This window comes from Epinephelus moara, chromosome 23 (assembly GCF_006386435.1).
Source record: "Epinephelus moara isolate mb chromosome 23, YSFRI_EMoa_1.0, whole genome shotgun sequence".
In the NCBI taxonomy this organism is placed as follows: domain Eukaryota; kingdom Metazoa; phylum Chordata; class Actinopteri; order Perciformes; family Serranidae; genus Epinephelus; species Epinephelus moara.
In genome coordinates, this window is record NC_065528.1 from 30,909,143 (window position 1) to 30,919,389 (window position 10,247).

Genomic DNA, 10,247 nt, shown 5'->3' on the forward strand with positions numbered 1-10,247 from the left:
AACATTTAAGTGTGGAAAACATGCAAAAAAGTAAGAAATCAGGAAGGGGGCAAACACTTTTTCACACCACTGTATATATATATATATATAATTATATATATTTTATCACAATACTGAGCATATCGCAACATATTTAAAATTGCAATAATACTGCATTGCGACTTCAGAATCGTGATAATATAGTATTGTGGATCCTCTCTCGTGATTCCCACCCCTAGGAGGTATCTTCATAAGCCATTTTTTACTTCTAATCTCTCCGGCACAATGTTTTCAGAAATATCAGAAATACTTTGTTGTTTTTTTTAAATTTCCCCTTGGGGATCAGTAAAGTATTTCTTATTCTGATTCAACTTTTAATTTCTTTTCTCCTGTCTTTACTGTACATGTATTTGCAAATAAATAAATAAACTAAACCCAAATGTTACCTAAATCTATTTTCTTTCTTCTGCCAACTTATTTATTGTTTGTTTGTTCTGTCATTCTGTTAATTGGCTCTACTACCACCAGTAATTTATAGATCACAAAACATTGGAAAAACAACACCACTGGGAGGCATAATGCTAAAGACCAATTCAACCCAACATAAACATGATTACTCATACTTATTAACATGACCATTATAGTTCCATCACTAAGAAATGTGCTCATCTGCTACACCACATTATTTTACAATCCAATGACACCTGGTAAATAAAACCCACAAATGCAGCCAGCTGCATAATAAAGCAAACTAAGCAACCTGAAACGTACATCAATCATCCACCAGCAGTCAGGAGAAGAACAGCAAGTCAACAGTGCAGATATTAAGTGAAATCTCAGCCCAATGTTACTGCATACAAACAAGATGTGCAGCAGAAAAGCCGGAAGTTAGCTAGTAACCACAAACACCAACAGCAGAAACTTAACGTTACTGACATTTAGCGAGGAAAAACATACTGTAGAAATGCGACGACACATTAATCATGTAAGCACAAGCAGCAGGTCGGCAGTGAGGAAAGCTTTCACCCAATGAAAAGTGCATGAGCGCCACTAATCACTTCCCGTAAATGTTGTTCGGGCTAACGGCTAACGCTAGCTAACCTTAGCATTACGGACGGTGGACGACGCGCTATCTTCTTAATTTTTCTGAACTATATCAATCAATGGGCATCTTTCGTGAACACAAAACGCTATTAAACAACACTTACCACAGTTCGGGAAGTATTTCCAAAGCCCTCAGTCGCTCTTTTCTCGGTTTTTAGAGTTTTTTCCCTTTCACTGTTTTAAGCCCGCTTTCCAAGTTCTCCAAACTAAGATGGCGGCCGGAAGTGACCGGATGTGACCTCCGCTATTTATAAACTCAGAAAAATGTTTTTTCATTCGCATATTTTAAACGATAGAAAAATAATACAAACAGATAAATGCACACGATAATGAAATAAGTTTAAACAATCAAATAACTATTTTGTATATATAGATATAGATATATATAGTATAACTGTTTATGTGGGCTAAAGAAATCCTTCATGCACTCACAAGTACAGCACAAACTCCCCATGGACAAAGGGCTTCAGGTCTTCAGTAACATCTATTACATGCTACAATTTGCTCATTAGTATCATAAAGTACTAAAGTAATAGTATCATTCAATTTGCGTCAGGGTTTTGGTGTTTGACACAAACCTAAAGACAGAAAAAATTTAGAAAAAGGAAGTATTGCAAAAATCAAGAAACGTACGTACATAACTGAAGAAAACTACAATAAAAATATAAAAATTATCACATAAACAGAAATATATCTGAATTTAAATTAAGGACCTGGGCAGTTTGTTGTAAAGGTAGCAGTTTTGTGCAAAATTGTCCAAAAATGACAATGATGGTTTATCAATGTCAGTTCTTTATTCACATGTACACCCTGCCCTCATGTGTTTTTACAACTTTATACAACAACTACTACATGTTTGTCCATACTGTGACAGAATAATTCATGTGATAAAGTTCATTATTGACCTCTCTATAGAGCTGGATTTTGCATCCGAAACTCAAGACACAGTATGTAAATCATAAAATAAAAAAAATTCACCAAAAGAAAGTCCAAAGCACAAAAAAACAAACAATGACCTGACGATACAATTTTGGTTCAAATTTTAACTGTCACAAACTACAGTTAGCTAGCTAACATTAGCTGCTACCGCTAAGTTAATTTAAGCTAGTCAGATGCTACTTGATATAATTTAACGAAAATGTCACCAAAAGAAAACCTAAAGCACAAAAACAAACAATGAAAAAGTGCCTGACTATAACTAGATTGTTATACAATGTTCGGTTTTGAAACTGTCACTGACTGTAGTCAGAGATGGGCAAAAATACATCAAAATGTATTTTGATAGAAAATGCAAAATACCCCTCAAATAACTGCATCAAAATAAAATACAAAATACTGGTGCCAGAAAATGTATCAAAATAAAATACATGTATTTTGTATTTTCAAATACAGAAAATACTTTTTTCTTTCTCTTTTTAGCAGTTCTATAGGTCACTGTCAGTCGGTTGGTTGGTCGGTCAGTCAGTCCACAAAGCTCTTTTCGTGAATAACTCAAAAAGTCCTTGACCAAAAAAGGTCAAAATTTGCATACTGCAACTAGAGACCATGAGTACCTAAACCAGAAAGAATGCCCACGATTCGTCCGTAGTTGGCGCTATACTAACTGATTCAAATCTTTTTGTGAATAACTCAAAAAGTCCTTGACCATAAATGCTCAAAATTTACATGCTGCAATTAGAGACGACAAGTAACTATGCCAGAAAGATCAACCATGATTCATCCATTAATGGCGTGATAGTAGCAAATTTGCGCTTGTTTTCTCACAATTTGGTGTAGGCTACCCTAAAATATTATTGATTCAGATTTAGATTCAGACAACTTTATTGATCCCACGTGAGGCAATTCATTTGTAGCATACTCATCCCAAGCATCAACCACAACAACATGCAATTTCCTATGTTATGCACAGTCCAGTAAAACAGACCACTAGGTCATTGAAGGGCACATTGAATGGCCCAGGTTTAAAAAAAACCATATAGATAAAAAATATAGAGAAAAAATAAGTAATAAATATTGTTACATCCAACATTATAAGAATGTGTGGCCTATTATTTTTGTTTTTTGATTCGTGGAGAAAGTATTTTGAGTATTTTAAATATAAAATTACTCCACTCAAAAGTATTTTGTTACAAATTACATTTGCTTTTTATAGGCCTCAAATACAAATTACAAAATACTCAAATGTAATTGAAATACGTATTTTAAATACAAGTAATAGAAATACTGCCCATCCCTGACTGTAGTTAGCTAGCTAGCTTAAGACTGCAGCTAAGACGTGACTAAAACTCATCAAATCATATAAACAGTGAGAAGAACACTGTGTACATCCTGCCCTCATGTGTTTTGAAGAATGGCAGTCTTGACCTTTTGCAGAGTCAATGTTTGTGTTTCCTGTAGAATGTTGTGACCAAGTTACCAGTTTGGTGCCACTTTATTTTAGTTTCTTTTACTTTAATGTTTTTAGTTTCATTGCAAGTGCAGACCAGTTAGGAGGCAGGTTAGAGTGGCGGAGGGGTAACAAAACACAGGACTTTCCCCTGGAGACAGGTGTTCGGAATCAAGTTTACTTTGAGTGAACTTTAAGTCATTTTACGGTACGGCTTCACCATGTTTCTTTGCCTAAACCTAACCACAGTGACTTCCCTAGTCTAAACCAGACCTCTGTAACTTGATGATGAGTACAGGACATCATTTGTGAGGCAATCATTTGTAGGATATCATAGGAATCCTTGTATAACAATATGTTGATTGATTGGATGTTACATTCATTTTGAATAGAGATAAATGCTTTATGCCAATGTCTTTGGCTTCATCTTTATGTCCTCCATCATAGACCTACTGTATGTTCAAACTTTGGAACATTTGAATTATTTTACACCAAAAACAAGAGGAAGACAAAAGTGAAACATTGTCATGCTTCAACATATTTACGTTGTTAATCATTAGAATCAAATTTAACACTACAATTCCTACCCTCATCTTTCACCATCAACATCGCAACAAAACATTCTCTAAACTGTGTGGACTCGTGTTTCTTCACATTATCCCTTCGTGTTAATTTTTTCCCCACAGACACCACAGCTATACAGTTTGTCTCCTGTGTGGACTCTCAGGTGTTCCTCCGGTCCTTCATCAGTGTGGAGGGTCCCTGGGTCCTCCTGGTCAAGGCTGGATCTCAATTCAGAGGAATCATCTTCTTTAAAGAAATTGAGAGTCATAGATATTTATTTCACATTATTTCTTAATCTTTAATTGTTATTGTGGCTTATTTAGTCCTAAATATTTTATGTTGTAAATAAATATGTAACATTATAAGTTCTCAGAGGATTTAAAGTTACTCAGCAGTAAAAACTGAGGCTAGGTACAGATAACTTCACCATGCATCTGATCTAGCTGCTGCTTTGCTGCAGTCCTGTTGAACCTGTGCTCCACAGAGAAAGTCAATCCAAAACAAAGCACTGCCTACCAGCCGGACTGATACACTGATCCTCTGGTTCTTCTTTGATGTAGATGGTCCCTGAGTCCTCCTGGTCCAGGTTAAGGCTCCATTCAGAGGAGTCATCTTCTCCAATCACCAGCATCGGCTCGACATCTGCAGGGAACACATTATGGACATCTGTGACTTCACTGGTATCATTACTTTATGTAGAAGAGATCAGTGATGATTCCTGATGATGCTCAGCAGTGTGAATTTTGTCTAAAATAATGCAAAAATAAAATTGTTGGTGCCAAATTTCCAGGAAACCTGAAACCTTTAGTGTATAAGTCTTATAACATATAAAGTCAAATAACAACTATACATATTTATTTTACATTATTTCTTTTATTGTATTTATTATTTCTGATCTTTTAATTTTTCCAACCTCTCCAGGTAACGAGTATCATTAACACACGACGTGCCCCAGGCACAACATTTAGCTCCAAATCCACAAAACCAGCCTGAAAATGAAGGAAATCTGAAACAACTGCATTAGAGTCAATGGAGCACAGCTGTGTTGTTGTTGGACCCTGTTCTGAGCCGGCTGACGCTACGTTATGATTGGCCAGTCTGTGTCCGGCGGCAGGACTTAGCCAAGGGTCAATTACATTTCCTTTCCTGAATAAATAAAAATGAAATGAAAATTGATCTTTAGGGTAAAACTTTTAACTAGTAGATATCACATGAAACTTTCATTAAACTAGTTGATTAATTATATTAAGACATTAAAATATGTGAACGATTTTATATTTTTTATATTAAGATATCTTATATTTTAAACATAAAATATTTTAATATAATGTTATATGAAGTCTATACTATATTAAATATACATTTTATAACAAATATATATTATTAAATATCATATTAAAATTTGATATTAAAATATGTAAACAATTTTATATTTTTTTATATTACAATAATTTATATTTTAAATATAAGATATTTAATATAAGTTATATTAAATTTATATTACAGTAAATATACATTTTATAACAAAAATATGTATTTTATATTAAAACATATAAAGGAAGCATTATTTAATTAAATATGTGCTTTTTGAATACATTTCCAGAACAAAAAAACCCCAAAACAAAACACCCAAATGTGTATTTTGTATTTTTGTTTTTCTCCCATGAATCTGAGAGAAGTCAAGTTATGGAAGCAAAGTAGCCCAGAGCCTGAAAGAATCGTGGGTGTCTCACCTGAAATGATGAATCTTTTAGTCAATAAAATACTAAAACAATTTCAAATGCTGATGACACTGAATCATTTATTTTCATATGTCTTCCTTGGAGAGGATGGCAGGATGAGGAAGGGAGGAGTTAGTAGGTAGGAGGGTTCTGCTATGTTAGTGGCTGGCATTGTCCAGGGAGATAAAAGTCATAAAGGAAACCTCCCGAGCATTCGACGCTGGACCCCCATGAACCAACCGCCCCGCCATGCAGAACACCGCCCTCCTGGGCGTCCACACTTGTCTTGTGACTTCCATCAGTGCCTGAGGAATTCATGGAAGCAGAGCTGTCGGTCACTGGTCCCTCCACCTGCATCAAACGGGAGGATCTGCAAACAAACAAACAGTTATTGATTGGTTTGATCACGCGTCTTAAACGTACTGTTTCCAGTACAAATGTTTTATGTATTTTAAAAGGCCCATCTAGGGACAGACAGTGCAGATCAGCTTAGGTTATAAAAGCTGTGGTGTGTGACATTGGTTTATGATACAAATAAACAATAAAATATCTAGTTTTCAAATCTAATGCATTTTATTTTCTTGCTATAAGTTATTAAATTAAGCCTTAGTAAGTTGGATAAGATAAGATAAGATATTAATAGACACGCTGTAGGATGATTTAGGATTTGGGGTCTATTTAGGACTGTTTCCTGGCTCCACACATATAAAGATCATTTTGATTTATCCCACTTGGTGTCCTTTCTGAGGCTTTAGCAAAGATGTGGTGAGGGCCCCTAGAAACAAAATGCCATCCAAAGGGCGAATGCACCCACGCGGCTTATTTGTGCTCAACATTTGATACGTATATGGTCACGGACATGGATACACCCTTCTGTCCGTATTTGTGCACGTTTTGTTAGAGCTTATGGATACAGAGGAAATGGAGCAGAGGCAGTGTAGTGTAGTTCAAGTGAGATACGACCGTAGATGACGATGAAGACATGTATGAAGTATGAAGGCAGTGACGTTTACAACTTTTGAAAGGGGTGCATCTGTTGTCGTTCGTAAAGACCAATTCAGACTAAAGATTCACGAGACGAGAAGAAACCGCTGGTTGATGGTGTCACCTGTGACTCAGCTGGTCAAATTGCTGGCGGCTGGTTTTAGAACGAAGTTGCCTTTTTCAACTCATTACGTAGTGAATCTTTGGTCTGAACTGGGCTTACAGAGAGAATAAATGAGCCCTAACTGTGACCTGCTGTGTATCGGGGTGAGTGAGTCTGAGTGAGAGGTGGATCTTCCTACCTGCTGCCTTTGCTCTGACTCCTCTCTTCCTCTTCGCTGGATTTACTGGCTGAATCCAAGGGAGAGTCTCGAGTCTGCAGATTGGTCATCTGAGCCAGGACCAGCGACTGGAAGACCAGCTCAGGTAACTCCATGGCGGTCCTCTGAGACACCTGGGCCAGGTGAGCCTGTATCAGCTGGAAGGGAAACACAGTTTAATGTCTGCTGCACTGGACACATTTAACTGCAGCTTCTGGCTTTTAACTTTTACAAAGATAGAAATAGATGTGGGTCTAACCTGTAAATGTTCAGCACAAACTTTTCATATTAAACTAATCTGAATTATTGAAGTGTTAAAACAACTGAACTGGATTTTTACAAAAGTCAAGCCCTAAAACATTTAATGAAGGCAAATTAAAGCCTTTAAGTGAGAGAGACTGAGTATATATTACAGTAAGGGATGTGTGGGACGGTTCAAGCAGTTCGTTAAGCCTTTTTTTAGATGTTTATGATCCAAAAACCTTTCATGACAAATCCATACTGCTAAATGGATTCAAAGACAATAAGCCTGTGTAGGCTACACTTTGAAATGTTTTGGTTTAAATGATCTCCCGTTAAACAATATCCAGATGTACATGGATGGATTGATGGACGGGCCTACTGGACACAGGCTCAGAGGTCAAAAGTGTCAGGGCCCCCCCCCTGGCCTTCACCAACAAAATATCACTGAAATTAACATGTGGCGACTGGGAGGAGATTTTAAACGACCAGAAGGGGACATAAATGGCCACAAAGAGAAACAAGATGACTACAAAAAGATGCACAACAGCTGCAAACAGACACAAACAGACTACGAAAAGGGGAAAACAACCACGAAGAGACAAAAAGAAATCAGAGAGACACAAACAGACTACGAAAAACTGCAAAAAAGCTGCAAAGAGACACAAAGAGACTAATCACTATGAAAAGGGGAAAAACAACCACAAAGAGACACAAAATGACTACAAAGAGACACAAAGAGACTTATGACTATGGTAAGGGGGGAAAACAACCACAAAGAGACAAAAAATGACCACAAAAAGCTACAGGGGAAAACAACCACAAAGAGACAAAAAATGACCACAAAAAGCTACAAAGAGACTTATGACTATGAAAGGGGGAAAACAACCACAAAGAGACAAAAAATGACCACAAAAAGCTACAAAGAGACACAAAGAGACTTATGACTATGATAAGGGGGAAAAACAACCACAAAGAGACTACGAAAAACTGCAAAAAAGCTGCAAAGAGACACAAAGACACTAATCACTATGAAAACGGGAAAAACAACCACAAAGAGACACAAAATGACTACAAAGAGACACAAAGAGACTTATGACTATGATAAGGGGGTAAAACAACCACAAAGAGACAAAAAATGACCACAAAAAGCTACAAAGAGACACAAAGAGACTTACAGCGACTACAAACCCACGAGACACAAAAAGACCACAAAGAGATAAATATGACTACAAAAAAAGCCACAGAGACTTATGACTATGATAAGGGGAAAAACAACCACAAAGAGACACAAAATGACTACAAAGCTACACAAAACCACAGAGATATGCGTAATGACTACATAGAGACACAAAACAACAACAAAAAGACGCAAACCACCACAAAGTGTGTATCTAACATTCGCTCCTCTGTAGGAGAGGTGGTGGGGCCCGTTGTCTCATAACCCGCCCGTGCAAACGTCTCATAACTAACCGTTAGAGCTAATGCTTCCTGTAACCTGAATATTTCACAGTAAAACAGAATCCACGGGGAGCTACCAGGTGTTCGTTTGAGCAGGTGACTTACAGGTTGTCTCATCCTGTCAGGGACGGTGGCCTCCATGTCCCGCTCCGTCTCGTCCAGCACCTTACGGCTCTTATAGCTGCCCTCCATCGTCTCTTTCACAGTGGTGAACGGTTAGAACATCATGAGCAGTTTCAAACCGATATTCAGAGCTGTTTTCAATTTAAAACGCGTAACCATGACAACACATTTATTCCGGACACAGCCCATTAACGATTCTCTGATCAAACTGTTTCTGTTTCTGAACTTACTTGGTGTTTGGATCCAAACGGAGAGCCGGGGGGCTAGCTGGGAGGCTAGCTGGGAGGCTAGCGGAGGCTAACTGGCTGTGCTTCCCTCCGGTCATGCTGCGGCTATTCAGGTTAAAGCGGGAAGTGGAGCCTGAGGAGGAAGCACCGGTTAGCCCCGGTTTCTCTACAGGCAGATTCACTCGCTACAGGGGCCAGGAAATAAAACCTGAACAGCCAATCAGAGTGATCTCTCTCGCCGATAAGCTCCGCCGCCGCCGATTCAACTATCGGCTGAAAAGCCGCTGACGCCGAAGTGCCAACGGTGCGGGACACCGCAAAAACTAAGGCAACAGACGCTCACTGACGGCCTGACTTTGACCTTAAAGGCCCTGGCACACCAAGCCAAGGTCAGCCATCAGTCGAGCCTGGGCCGTTGGTGAACATCTGCAGCCCATGTCGGTGTGGTTCAACGCTGAAATGCACCTTAAGACATGTATTCTTACGTTTTTACATACACATGCCTTTGTCTGTGACATTTTATCAAAGATACCAGACATCTTCTACCTTCATGATGAGACACTTGAGATCCATACAGAATGGACCCACTAGTGATGTGACGTTCGCGAACGAGCCGAGTCTATGAACCAGCTCTTTAGAGTGAACGAGTGAACCGGCTCATTAGAGTGAACGAGCCAGTTCCTAATTTCTTTGGGGTTTTTTGCTTTAATTTACTCTGAGCAACGAGCATGGATACCAAGAGGCGAAGCTCCGTTGAATTTTTGCCAACAGCCATTAGGGGCGCTGCCGCCATTTTGGACTGTTGAGCTTGGAGTGTTGCACCCAGACAACATGCAAGATGTCAAGGAGAGAGGAGAAAAAAAGTAAAAGAAAACAGTGTAGTGTAATTAACTGCAACAACTATCAGTGGAACACCCCGCACCTGGCCTTCCACCGTTTCCCGAAGGATCCCGACAGGTAAGAACTCCTGAGGTGTAAGTTTTAAAGTGTTTTAATATCCATTTAATATGCCAGCTTTGAAAGGAAGATAACACTTATAGAAGATTAACTTAATTAGTCCTTCAAAATCACCCCATAAGCCAATCTACCAAAAAAAAATAAATGTATGTATACATATATATATATATATATATATATA

The 10,247-nt window shown here is 38.1% G+C and overlaps 1 protein-coding gene across 1 annotated transcript in view; it reads right to left on the reverse strand.

The window, feature by feature from the left end:
- Positions 1 to 10,247, reverse strand: part of abcc9 (ATP-binding cassette, sub-family C (CFTR/MRP), member 9) — a 555,625-nt gene that overhangs the window by 416,000 nt on the left and 129,378 nt on the right. The window lies entirely within an intron of this gene.